This window comes from Neopsephotus bourkii, unplaced genomic scaffold (assembly GCF_033783945.1).
Source record: "Neopsephotus bourkii isolate Nb327-2 ecotype Australia unplaced genomic scaffold, CSIRO-AGI_Nbou_v1 NB_1287, whole genome shotgun sequence".
Taxonomy (NCBI): Eukaryota; Metazoa; Chordata; class Aves; order Psittaciformes; family Psittacidae; genus Neopsephotus; species Neopsephotus bourkii.
In genome coordinates, this window is record NW_026901771.1 from 2,679,015 (window position 1) to 2,691,767 (window position 12,753).

At 47.2% G+C, this 12,753-nt stretch overlaps 1 long non-coding RNA gene across 1 annotated transcript; it reads left to right on the top strand.

Moving 5' to 3' along the window:
- The first annotated feature begins 584 nt into the window (after positions 1 to 584).
- LOC133218822 (uncharacterized) lies at positions 585 to 5,673 on the top strand. The gene is made up of 3 exons (XR_009727270.1): positions 585 to 665; positions 4,485 to 4,728; positions 5,406 to 5,673. It is a non-coding gene; the product is annotated as an uncharacterized LOC133218822 (long non-coding RNA).
- Positions 5,674 to 12,753: the final 7,080 nt, after the last annotated feature.

A 12,753-nucleotide genomic window follows, 5' to 3' on the forward strand; every position in this document is an offset into this window, starting at 1 on the left:
CCCTAAGGCTGCTACAGTCCCAGTGTCTCTTGGCAGTGCCTTTGGGAGCTGCCTGAAGGATTGGGAAATGTATGTGTGGTAAGCCAACCTGTCTTCCTAGCTAGGAATAAGTAACCAGCATTTCTGGAGTTACTGGTGGGCAGATATTTTGTTCCTTAGCATAAACCTAGATAAAATAGTTCATCAAAGATTTGGTATACTTCTGCCACAACCTACTGCAAGAACACCCCACCTCCACCAGTAGATCCTCTCTAAGCATCTTTTACAAGTATTCCACCAGTTCCTCCAAGCTAGGTATAAGGGCTAACCTTAAGCAAGCAGACCATGTCATCTCACAAAAAAGCTTTTCCTCTCAAACTGGTGTGGATGTGCAGCAAGCTGGCCAATCTTCACAGCCCACATACTTTTCAGATAGCTATTTGGTTTCCATCGTCCGTCAAATGAATGTATTGAAGCAGATGAGATTGTCCCAGATTTACACAGGTAGGAATGAAAGCATTTTGCCTGGGATTTTCAGATTATTAAAGTGACTTTGTGTTTTCAGGTCAATCTGCCAGAGAGTGACAGATGCAGTGGAAAGAAAGTGGGATGGCACTACACAAATCAACTGAACTCAGATTATAACAGCAAAGCAATAGAAAGGAGTTTGGGAAGGCAGGGAAAGGGTAAGTCATCTCTTCAGTCTGTACACAGACTTTTATTGATGTAGTATTGAAAATAAGTGCTATTCTCCCCCTCCCTTTGCAATGTCCTTTGCACAAAACCCTAAGGAAAAATTGCTTTGGCTCTGTCAACAAGGAAATTGCTGCTGCTTTTGGTCAGGATCAGCTCTGGTGGCACTGGTCACTCGAGGTTTCTTGTTGCACATCTGCCCAGCCCCACTACACATTCTAGCTGCTTGGGTCCTTGATTGCCTCTTGAGACCCAAGGGGAGACCTGCACAGCTACCCATGGTGATACAGAGGTGCAGGTGATAGTAGATGAGCCTTCTGTTATCATGGCTCTCCTATGGAAAAAGCTACTCAGTAGAAGGCCATGAGATGAGGGCAGGAGTATGGTAGGAGTGTGATCCTTGTCAGGTGGATCAGGCCTCTGAGTGATGGAACCTTTTCTCACTGCAGCCTTTGAATGTCACCTCCATCTAGCTGTACCAACCCTGCTCCCTCCTGCGGCACAATCCGGTCAGCAGGAGTGCTTTGGCCTATGCAGATTTTGCTGTTTCCTCAAAAAGAGCAAAACCTCTCTCTTTCAGCTCTCTGGCTGAAAGGATCTTCTGGCCAGCATAATCACATTTACATGAAGGCTTCTGCCAGCTTTGCTATATTGGTCTGGGACAGAGAGTGGGCTGAGGGTAAATGACGCTCTCAGAGATAGAGCTTTGCCAGAAAAACTTTTAGCTTGGCTTAGTCTTAACAGCTGCTGTGCTGGTGCTTTATCTCTGGCTATTATTAGTTTGCCTTTGCAATAGACAGACCCATACCTTTATCATGAATAATTTGCAATTTGCCAAGTTCAGAGTGCACATTTTAATTAACTCAGTGTTTGCTCGAAAGAAAATGATATTGCTGCACTTTCATTTCATAATGCAAGTAATACTCGCTGAGTGTTCACTCCTGACCTGCAAGGCCTCATGTTTAAAACAAACTGGGAGGCGGTGGGGGAAGAAAGGTATTTTTTGGCAAGGAAACTGCTGCCTTCAGGCTATTAATGGATCTTAATCCTGAGCAGAAGATGAAATCACTTTGGACAGGTGCCAAGCAATACAATGACTTTCCTCTGATTTCAGGGAGTTCTTCCTCAACAGCCTTTTCTGCATGAAATAAGAGCTATGCTTGTAGGGCTTCATTCTGCTCTCACTTTACACTCATTGTATACCCCTATTAAGGCAGTGTCCCAGCAGAGTTTCACCACATTAACAAAAGAAAACCAAACCTCATCAGTCCTTTTATTTATTATCTGTATTATCACCCAGGGCCCATATTTACTGGTGCTGACATTGGACTTTGTGCCTGCAGAGCCAGAGGGCACATTTTTTACTCTGATTGTGCTTTTGAGCAAAATTACCTTTAAACTGCATCATTTGGCAGTCCCCTGATAGCGTTACTCAGCAAGAAAGATGTCTGAACCTCTCCCTGAAAGGCTGAAGACCCATGATAGTCATCGAGCTGCTCAAAGAAGCCAAATAGCATGCCCTTGTTGTTGATTTGTCGCAAGGTGTGTAGTCCTGTTTAGCTCCCATGATGCTGCAGTGCTGACAAAATGGGCTGTTCCAGTTCTCCTGCTCCTCTGGGTGCTCCTGGCCATTTCTTATCCCCCTACATGGACCTGGCGCACAAGGCTGCAGGATGATTCAGATTAGCTCACTTTTACAACTGGAAATTAACCCAGGAAAACGTCTGTGGTGCTGGTCTGAGTGGCTACCCAGAGGTGCGATGATGGGGAGAGGTGCAGTAGCAGGAGGGATTCAGTTGCTGGCAGCTAACACTCAAATGTCCTCCAAGTTGTAGGTGGTATGATGTTGGCTGTCTCCTTAATGCAGGCAAACCCATGGGCATTGCACAAAGGGGAAAAAGAAGGGATGGGAAGGAGCAGAAGGGAGCAGAGCAGGGGCATGGGGGATTTCTGGAAAGACAACAAAAGAGGTGAGCTGGAGCCTAATGTGTTGTGGGCAGTGGGGACTGGTGAGGAACTTAGTGACGGACAGGAGACAAAGTGAGCTCAGAGGGAAAGGACTGGAAAGGAACAGCGCACAAGTAGTGGTGATGGTGACAGGGTGGTAGTTTGGTGGGGAAAAAGTGCAAAAGAAGGCATCCAGAACATAACAACAGTGTGAACAGATGGATGTGATGGGGAATGGATGCTACTTCCCCCAGACCTGATCCTGACCCTGACTTGCTGACTGTCCTCTGCAGATGCCCCTCCTGCTCCCTGCCAGAGTGAACAAGGCTGGAGTGGAGGAGAGCTTTGATGGGTGTTCCTGCAGAGGGGGAAGCACTGTGCTGGGGGGAAGGAGGGTGTGATCAGAGCTCTGGAGGGGAACAGCACACATATGGAAGCTCTCCAAGGGAAACCATTTCTGCACAAACACAAATGATCCAGGAGAAAACAGAAAAACTGGGCAGGATGAGGCTGGTAGTGAGTGGACAGCTGAGGCTATAAGGAAAACTCTGCTTTGACAGGCAAGGAATGATGTGATGAAGACGAAGGTCTTAGCAGGGTCAAACCAGAAAGAGGCACAAAGAAAATTAGTCATGAAGAGCCATTCAGTACTTGAACAGAGGGCTTCAGAGAGCATAGACATTTAGAAGAAGAATGTGGGGGAGTGGTACCCCATAAAATGGAGAGCCAGGGACAGCTGAGTGCCATAGGCATTGCTGAGAGAGGAAAGAGGAAGCAGAGGGCCTGAGCTACATCCAGCAGTTCAGGTGAGGCAGAGGTACGTTAGCAGGATGCTGGTGCAATGCATTGCACTGTGCAAAGCAACAAGCAGACCTGGCTCTCAGGAGTGCAGGTGAGAGCTTGTCACTCGAGCAGATGGAAAGGTAACTGCCCCTACCCACACATGTGACTGCAGAGCACCTGAGGACAGCAATTCAGCAGCAGTAACACTGCTCTCTTCCCTGGCACGGGACAGAGCAAGTGGAAAGTGGTGAGGCATCACTCATTCTGGTAACATGACCTAGGAGACATGCTGCTGACACTGGATTTTCTTACCAGGGCACAGGGCAGCCACCAGCCTGGGAGGGAGTAAAGGAGAAGCATGGCCTGATCCACTCCATGAACACCATCACAAGACCAGCAAGATGCAGAGACCTGCATTTGGCACAGCAGAGAAATGCAGTGTTTCATGCAGGTATACATCAGTATGTCAAGTATCTCCAGTTCTGTGCTATAGAAATGACAGCAAAACTGGTCCTGGGACCAAAAGCCTTCAGATCCTGAAATGTGATAAAAAATCTTAAGGCCTACCTCATGGTAGAGAAAATCAAATGCTCTCCTGGATTTTGAAGGCATGAAATGGAGTGGCAAACACAGACCTCAGTAGCAGTTTCTTGGGGTCCTGAGTATGCTCTCCCCCTTCTACGGTTCTGGCTGGCAGCTCCAGACCAGCTGGATGGTCAGAGCTTGTGAGGAAAAAAGAGCTGGAAGAAACTTTTGTGGAGGATCCCCTGCATAACCCTGCTGAGATGCTTTCATGGGGTGTCCCCCTCCTTAGCCCGGGAACTGCTTTTAAGTCATGGTTCTTTCATGGTTGGCCCCTGTCTGAGCTGTGCCATGGCCATGTTCACACCAGGCTGGTACCCTGGTGATGGGAGCCCTGACTCTTCCTTGGGGTCTCAACTCCCTGAGCTTGCCTCATCACTTTGGGCATTGCTGCTCCCTGCTATGGTTTCAATGCAGCTGCCAGGCTGGTGCAGGGGCATTTGTCGAGCAGGGGAGCTGTGCTGCAGCGGGGATAATGGGGATTTCTTCTCTGCTGCAAGGGAATCAAATCTGCAGGAACTGAGAATAACATCCCAGGCTCCCTTGGGATTCCTTTGCCAGCACAACCCCTCCCTTCAAGAGAACAGCAGCTGCCTGAGACTATGAACCCAGGGGCACACACACCACAGCATCCACCACAAGACTCAAAAAGGATTGGGAAGCAGAACCTGTGTCACAGCTAAAGACTCTACTGAGTGAGTGGAGGAAGCACTGGGAATCACAGGGAAGGAGGGAAACAGAGCTGTATGTGATACGCAGATAGACTCCACAACTCGTTAGAGCTATAAAGTAGGTATGATTTTATTCAGCACTGAGGCGCGTGGAGGTTGCTCCTCCAAAATCACTTGCACCTTTCTTTTGCCACTCAGTTTGTTTATATTACATATAATGATTACCTAAACATGAGATTGCTTCACGCCCAATACATATGCAAAACCTATTCCCATCTACTATTATAATTAGTTTTCCGGCATTCATCCCATTGGTGTGCCTGTGCAGTGCCTCCTGGTGGTGGTTGTTAAGGGGTTGTGAGGATGAAGGCCTGTAGTTCCTCTTCATCATCGTGAGTAAACTCTTGCTTTCACGTAGACTCTATAGGGTTTCTGCTCCTATCCAAACCTCAGGTTCAGTACAAGCCAGTTTTATGTATCTTAAAGCAGAAACTTGTCAAGTTTGCAAATTTTGTTACTCTGGCTGTCTTTTGTTCCTTTTCTTTCTAAAGATACTATTTAAACAAGAATGTCTCAAATATTAAGTTATGAATCTTACCTATTACAATTCTGCCTAGCCACTGTAACTCCTACAATTCTGCTTCACCATTCTAGCAACATTGACTCCTATGGTTCTGCTTCACCAAGCACAGCGACTGCTTAAGCAAGCAGGCACAATGTTAACCCTTTATTTCCCAGTATCATATGGAGAATTTGTAGCTGTATAGACTGTTGAGACACGAAGAAAGCAGTAAGAGACAACATTACTTTTTATGCAGCCAAGATGAGATCACCTATCCACTCTCTACAGCACTAAACACTCCATCTGGGCACTAGCAGTTCAGGCTGGGCCAAGAAAGCAGGATGTTAAAGACTTTAAGAAGACAGCATTTTAAGTGCCTGTCCCAGAGATATGCCCCAAAAGATTCATGAAATAACACAAAGCCAGTGAAGAGTGGGAGTCACTCTGGATGACAGGACAGACTGTCCTGGGTTCAGCAGTAGCAGTCATTTTTCTCTTTCTTGGTAGCTGGTGCAGTGCTGTGTTTTGACTTTCAGCTGGGAACAGAGCTGATGAAAATGATGTTTTGGTTTGGCCAAGGACTTTGTGAGCCTCATGCTCTGCCAGGGAGGAGGGAAGTTGGGAGGAGGCAGAGACAGGACACCTGACCCAAACTGACCAAAGAGGTATTCCATACCATAGCACGGCATGCCCTGGATGTAACCGGGAGAGTTACCCAGAAGGGCTAGGAGGGCTTGCAGGGTTGGAGGGGGTATCGGTCGGTGCTTGGTCAGGCTGGGGGGGCGAGTTATCGGTTGGCTGGTGGTGAGTGGAGCATTCCCTTGTTATTTCCTTTATCATTACTATTATTGGTGGTAGCAGTAGTGATTTGTGTTATACCTTAGTTACTAAACTGTTCTTATCTCAACCCGTGGGAGCTGCATTCTTTCTGATTCTCCTCCCCGTCCCTCCAGGAGTAGGGGGAGGGCAAGAAGAGAGGGGGGAGTGGGTGAACAAGCTGTCTGGCTGGGGTTAAACCACGACACAGACCCAGAGAAAAACATGACCAAAAAACCCCATAGCATACAAGCAGCAGAGAGTGCAGCCTAAAACTGAGTCACAGCAAAATGCAAATCCACACAGAGGAACTGAATGATTTTGCCCACACTGCAGAAAGAGGAGACATTGGATTTGGTTCAAAATAAAGCAGGCAGCTAGTGAACAGCAACTTCCCTCTGGAAGTCAGCAACTGCACAAGGAATATTGACATACCTATCAAGATTTATACCATGAGCAACATGAATGCACAGCTATGAACTGAGGAAGAATATAAATGAGGAAGGCAAAGGAAACCTTGAACAAGACCTCCAAAGCAGTTGCTTTGTAATCAGGCTAACTCATCAAAAGCAAGGAAAATACCATGTCAGACAGTTGAAGCTATAGGAAGGAGCTCTGGTAAGGTATGGATGAACTGAAGCCAATGCTGCAAAACTAGTCCTAGAAAAACACTTCACTGTTGTGTGGACGTCAGGGTTTTTTCTCTGGCACATACTGGACCACAGACTAACATTGCAAGTGATTTACAGTCCCGTAGCAGATGTTCTTCACAAGCCTCATGCTCCTGTACCACCGAGTCATTAGCATGTAATTCCAAAGCTAGAAAGATTCATGTTGAAAGGGAAAATGCAGTTAGTTAAGGAAAGCAATATTCACTCAGTATACGATGATGACATCTTGTTCAGATAAAGACAGTGGGGTGAGATGGTTCAGAAGTCATTGGGAATACAGGTGCTGCCTGTGTGATTCATGTGTTGAGGGGTGGGTGGCATGAGGTGCTGGGAGCCAGCTATCGATGAAGATGTGCACAAAGGTGTTGTACTGTTAATACTTGTCATCTAGAAGTTCTGAGCTGCCCTGAGTTGTCACCAGCAGGGAGGCTGTTCATACCACAAGAGATGTGCTTGCTAAACGATACAGTATGGCACAAATGGAATGGCAAGCTCTTTGTCTTCTGTCCACTATCTCCTCCAGCTGCCCCTTACTTGAATCAAATGGTACCATATGTCATGCTCTGAGCTTTTTTCCCATTTCTAGATGTAAAGATGGGGAGACAAATTTTAAGAGATACTCAGCAAGTGATCCTGGAATCCTTTTCCTCTTGTTTGTGTACATGTGTGTGCCTGTAGAGATAAACTGAGCTGTGGGGTGGGAGGGAGGCTTGAAATGTTGACTTAATTAAATGCTGATCACTGTACCGTGTACCACCCTGGCCAAACCCCAGCTGTAAAACACTGGCTGCTGAAGCAAATCTCAGTCCTGCTGTCTGTCGTGTTCTACAGTTGCACATACAGAATCAGAGAACAACCTGGTGAGAACAGACCTCTGGAGGTCTCAAATCCAACCAGTATGAACAAACCCAGGTCCCGTAGCTTCTCCTTAAGTGCTCCAGATCGTTGTTGTTGGTTGGGGGTGTTTGTTGGGGGGTGTGGTTGTGTGGGGGTTTGTGTTGGGTTTTGGGGTTTTTTTGGGGTTTTTTGTTTGGTTTGTTTTGTTTTTTTTTTGGGTGGTTTGGTTTTTTTTTTTGTACTAATCTCCTTTTCTCCAAACTATAGAGACCCAGCTCCCTCAGTCTTTCCTCATAAGGGAGATGCTCCACTCCCTTCATCATCTTAGTTGCCCTGCGCTGGACTCTCTCCAGCAGGTCCCTGTCCTTTTTAAACTGAGGGATCCCTGATCTCATTGGACCCCATTCAGTATATCAGTATTGCTCATGCCCTGGGAAGACCAGAAATGGAAACAATGCTCCAGATGCAGCCTCATGAGTGTTGAAAAAAGGGAAATTATCCCTTCCCTTGGCTTGTTCCCTTGCTTCCGCAGTCCACTATTGATTTGGCCTACACGGCTGCTGAACTTCACTTCTGAGTCTTGTTCAACTAGCAGTTTTCTGGCAGCCTAAGGCCTTTTCCTGCAGAGGTGTTTGCTAGGCAGGCAGCAGCCAGCCTGCACTGGGAGTGGGGCTGTGCAAGCAGTGCAGAGCTTTGCCTTTGTCACTACTGGACTTCGCATGGTTTCTACCAGCCCACTTCTTCAGCTTATTTAGGTCCTGAATGGCAGTGCTGCCCTCCAGCATAGCCACCTCTTCTTCAAGTCTGATACCATCTGTGAACTCTTCAAGGTGTTCCCTGCCTCCTTTTCCTCCTCTAGGTGAGGATGTTAAATGGCAGCGGTACCAATATTGACCCTCTGAGGAATGTTACTCAGAACTGGCTTCCTGTTAGACTTGGAGTGTTGACCTGTGTACTTTGAGCTCACTTGTCCAGCTTGTTTTTCACTCACTTTGTAGTCCACTCATCCAGTCCATACCACCCCGTGTTCGCTACAAGGATGCTATGGGCCAATGTTCTAGTAGCCCAACACTTCATTTTGGTGGGGAGGAGTACACATGCAGCTAGGCATCAGCCATTGAAGAGTTTTCCTGTATCACTTTTGGCCATATCTTCTCTGCTGGCAATAGATCAGCTGGACCAAAACTCTCTGGAAAGTGGCGGAGAGGCCTTATTATTTTACCTTAAAGAATGTGCCAGGCTGCCAAGAATTAGGGGTGTGAATTCCTCTATAAAATCAAAGGAATCAGCATATACTTTTCAGCCAGGGTTCACTGGTTATTTCTACAGCAACCGGTTAGCTGTAGCCCAGAAAGACTGGTATTTGTGCTGATAAATCTGAACACAGTTTCCTAAGGGGTCTGATACGGTCAGACAAGGATCTGAAGGGAAAAAACCCAAAAAGATGGCTGCTCTCTCTCATCTGAAGTCCTTGGCTTCAGCTTCCTGAATTTCTCCTCCATTCTGGAATGGCTGGAAAAACAAGCCTGCACTGTTCAAACTATTCTTTTCCCAAGCCCCTTTTCGGAAAGCAAGGATGCTATTTCTGTAAGAACTTGAAAGGAAATACATGTCTGAGACCGAGAACAAGAATGGAACATTTCAGTACAAACAAACGGTGAACGTTTGGCAGCTGGGAGCTGACAGGGGTTTGTAACACGCTGCAACAGAGGGGTTGTCTTGCTGGCTCTACTAACAGTCAGCTTTCTAAGGAAAGTAAAACCATGCCTGTTGGAATGTATTCTCTTGCAGAGCCTGCTCCAAAAGGCTGTTACAGTGCAGACGTAGCAGTTACTTTGTTCAGATGGAGTCTAGCATGTTCCCAAAGAAAGTCTGTCCCCTCCTTCTCTTCCTTTCCCTTGCCCCAGCCTTGGCCAAACTCTTCAGCCACAACTTTTTTTCTTCCTCATGCTGTACTCAGCCCTCCCAGCTCCAGCCCACTTCCTTCTGCCTTTATTTTACTGAGATCAGCCTTGCCAGCAGGGTGGAAAGGGAAACAAATGACTTTAGTTTGTGTTTTCTGTACTCTACAGGGCTGTGATATGATGGGAAGCTTTGGTGAAACCTTACCTGCCCATCAGGAAGGTCAGTGCTGTTAATTACTATCATTAGGAACACAACCACCTGGTTTCACAGCCTTTCCCACCTCCCATCAGGAAATGACCCAGGGATGTACATTTCTCCACAGATCATCTATTGCTTTTCCCAAGGATACAAAGCTGGGTGTCTTAAAGGAGCTTTGCTTTATTAGGTTTCCATACACAGACACTAAAATGAGGCATTTCTACTACAGAGCAGTACTTTTGTTTCAAAGGTAATCCACCATGAGAAGGTAAAATGGAGCTGTGCCTGAGGAGGAACACATTGTCCATTATCTCCATGTCATCACATCAGCTGAGGACCATTCAAATGACCTTCACACTCCCAGCATGCTGGGTGGGTGCATGGATACCAGACCTGGTCTTCATAGGTTTGGATGGGGGTAGCAACATTGATTTCTTTATGGGGTGGATGAGTTTGTCTTTGATTCCCAGCTGGAGGCAGGGGACCTGTTAGTTCTGTTCTTTATGATGCCTTTGCCTGAACAGCTTGGACAAGGAAAGGTATTTACCTGCAATGCAGAACAGAGTGGCAAGGACTAGATGGGAAGGAGTTGTACTGGGACAAGCCTCCTGGGCCTGAAACAGGGAGAAGGCAGCGACTGTGGGTGTCAAAGGGTGACCAGGGATATGTAGGACAGGAACAGTAAGATCTAGATTAGTGGGGTTGATCAGACTGGGAGTGAGGAGACAGCCAGAAGCAGGTGAGGTAGAGTGGCTGGGGAAAGAGACTGGGAAGGGTGGATGACTGGACAAGGAGCTGGAGAATGGAGCCTGGGAGTGGGAGATGGATGTCTGGGGGAACACCAGGGAGAAAAGCTTTGCTCCTCAAAGCTGAAGGCAGGCATGTGCTTTGGGGGCTGAGTGAAGAAAACAAGCAGGGAGTGATTCTGAGGAGTGAAGGAGAGGGATGAGAACCAGCCTTGGGTACAGGAAGGACCAGGGCAAGGTAGGAATGAAGGGCTCAAACTGGGAAGGTAGGGCTGGGTTACACCATCACTGGCAGTGGCTGGGCAGCAGCCACCCATCCACTGCCCACCAGCCTTGGTGGGACATGGTGTTAGCACATGGCAGCATCCTCTCCTCCTGCTGATCCCTTACAGAGCCTGTCACCCCCTGTTGGTAAGGGCTTCAGCCCCACCGATGTTCATGGTGGATATCCATCTGATTCCGTGGCGTGGGGGGTTGTTGCTGTTGGTTTGGGTTGGGTTTGAGGGTTTTTTTTACTTTATTGTTTTGGAAGATGGGACAGATCAGAGTCTTGCCAAGTTGAGATGTTTGAACCATCAGGACGTGGAAAGTGATTTCAGATTGTCCCTTGCATTGCAATGAAACCCCAAGTGACCCCCTCACATCAGATGCTCTTTAAGAGCTCCATACATGGGCTCTACCAGCTCATGTACTGTGACCTCAATTAGGACACCCCTGCACCCTACTTCCCTTTCTCTCCCCCTTTTTTTGGGGGGCTGCTGTTTTTCTCCTCTGGGTGACGTGTTCACCTTCTCCCCTGAACAGGTACATCAGGAGAGGATCTGTGTGTGCTTACTGCATGGTCTAACCACCGGCTACTCCCAAGCAACCTGTACTTGCAGTGATTGCATTGTGCCCTCTGCTGTCCTGCTGTCCCTGTAGTCGAGTGTTTCTGAGATGTACAGAAGCTGAGGCTCTGCCCAGAAGCAAAAGCATCCCTGACCCCTCTGCCCTCGTACAGCCTCAGCAATATGCCAGAGGTGTCTTCCCCAAATGAGGGAGCTGCCTGGGAAGGTGCTCTACAAAGGGCTCTGGAAGGGCTGGACCTCCACGCTATGCCCTATGGAGCTCAGTGGGTATCAGCGTGGCTCTCCTGCATGTGCACTGTGCAACCCGTAAGGACACCAAGACCCCAACCTGCACGTTTTGTACAGGGAGCAGTGATTAAGACATCGAAATGTAAAGAAACACAGTTTATTCTACAAGAAAAGTCCCATGCAGGTGGGTCACGTGTGATCTGGTTGTTCACTGCTCTCTTAGCTTACAAGGTATCACCCTCCCACTGAAGGACAGATAAAACTTCATTTAGTTCTTTCCTTCCCATGGCTGTTGTTACCTCATCTGTCTTCACATTCTCTGGTGCATCCCCCCAGATCTGCCTCATGGTTCTTTCAAACATCAGTATTTCCTTTTGGCTTTACCCCTTTTTTCCCTATTTCCTGTTCTTCCTTCTTGGTTTCAACAGCTGATGTCTCTCATTGGGCTCCCATATCTCCTTAAACATGTATGAACTGACAAATGACCTATCGCCTCTGTACCAGAGCGTATCATCTGTTCACAACAGATTCTATGCGGGCTGTGTTTCTTGGCAGCCAAGGGAAAATCATCATTGCTTTGGGGAAAATCTCTGATCTTTGCTCTGCCCCACCAATGTAACTAAGTTGGGTTTCATTTTGTTTACCCTACCATTCCAGTATAATGCATTCAAGAAAAGAAAGAATAAGATACGAACCCTAAAGGGGAAAGAGAATCAGCCAAGCGAGGCAGTGTACCGTTCCTCTGGGCTAAATTTGCCAGGGTTTTCTGCTGTTGCTGTAGCTGTGCTCAGAAAGAACAAAAAAAGCCCTTAGGCCTTGAACCAATCTTCTGCTTGGTAGAGTAGGAGAATAGGAGCAGGAGGTGGCTCTGTGCAGTCAAATGCCTGTTTAGCCACTATTGATGAAAGAAATGCAAGGGGAGGAATTTCTAGAAAAGAATGAATGTGGTTAGTTATGCATTTTCAGTCAGCATTTTAGGGTATTTTTAGGTTTGTAGCAAGTTTACACCATTAATGACTGAATACAAAATTATATAACGAGTGTGACTCCTAATTTGGAGCCATAGCCTAAATTGAAGCTAACTCTTGATGTCAAGTAGACTGTAATGCCAGAGTCTTCAGCAGTGATGCTTGGAGAAACTTCAGCAGAATATTCCAAGGACCAGAATGGCAAAGTTATGTGAGGATGCAGAAAGGGGCTATGTGTGTTCTTTAGATAGGCCCTCCTGGCTTGGTGACCCCCTCTGCAGCTGAGCTCAATGGGACAGGGAGTCTTGCAGAGCCAAGC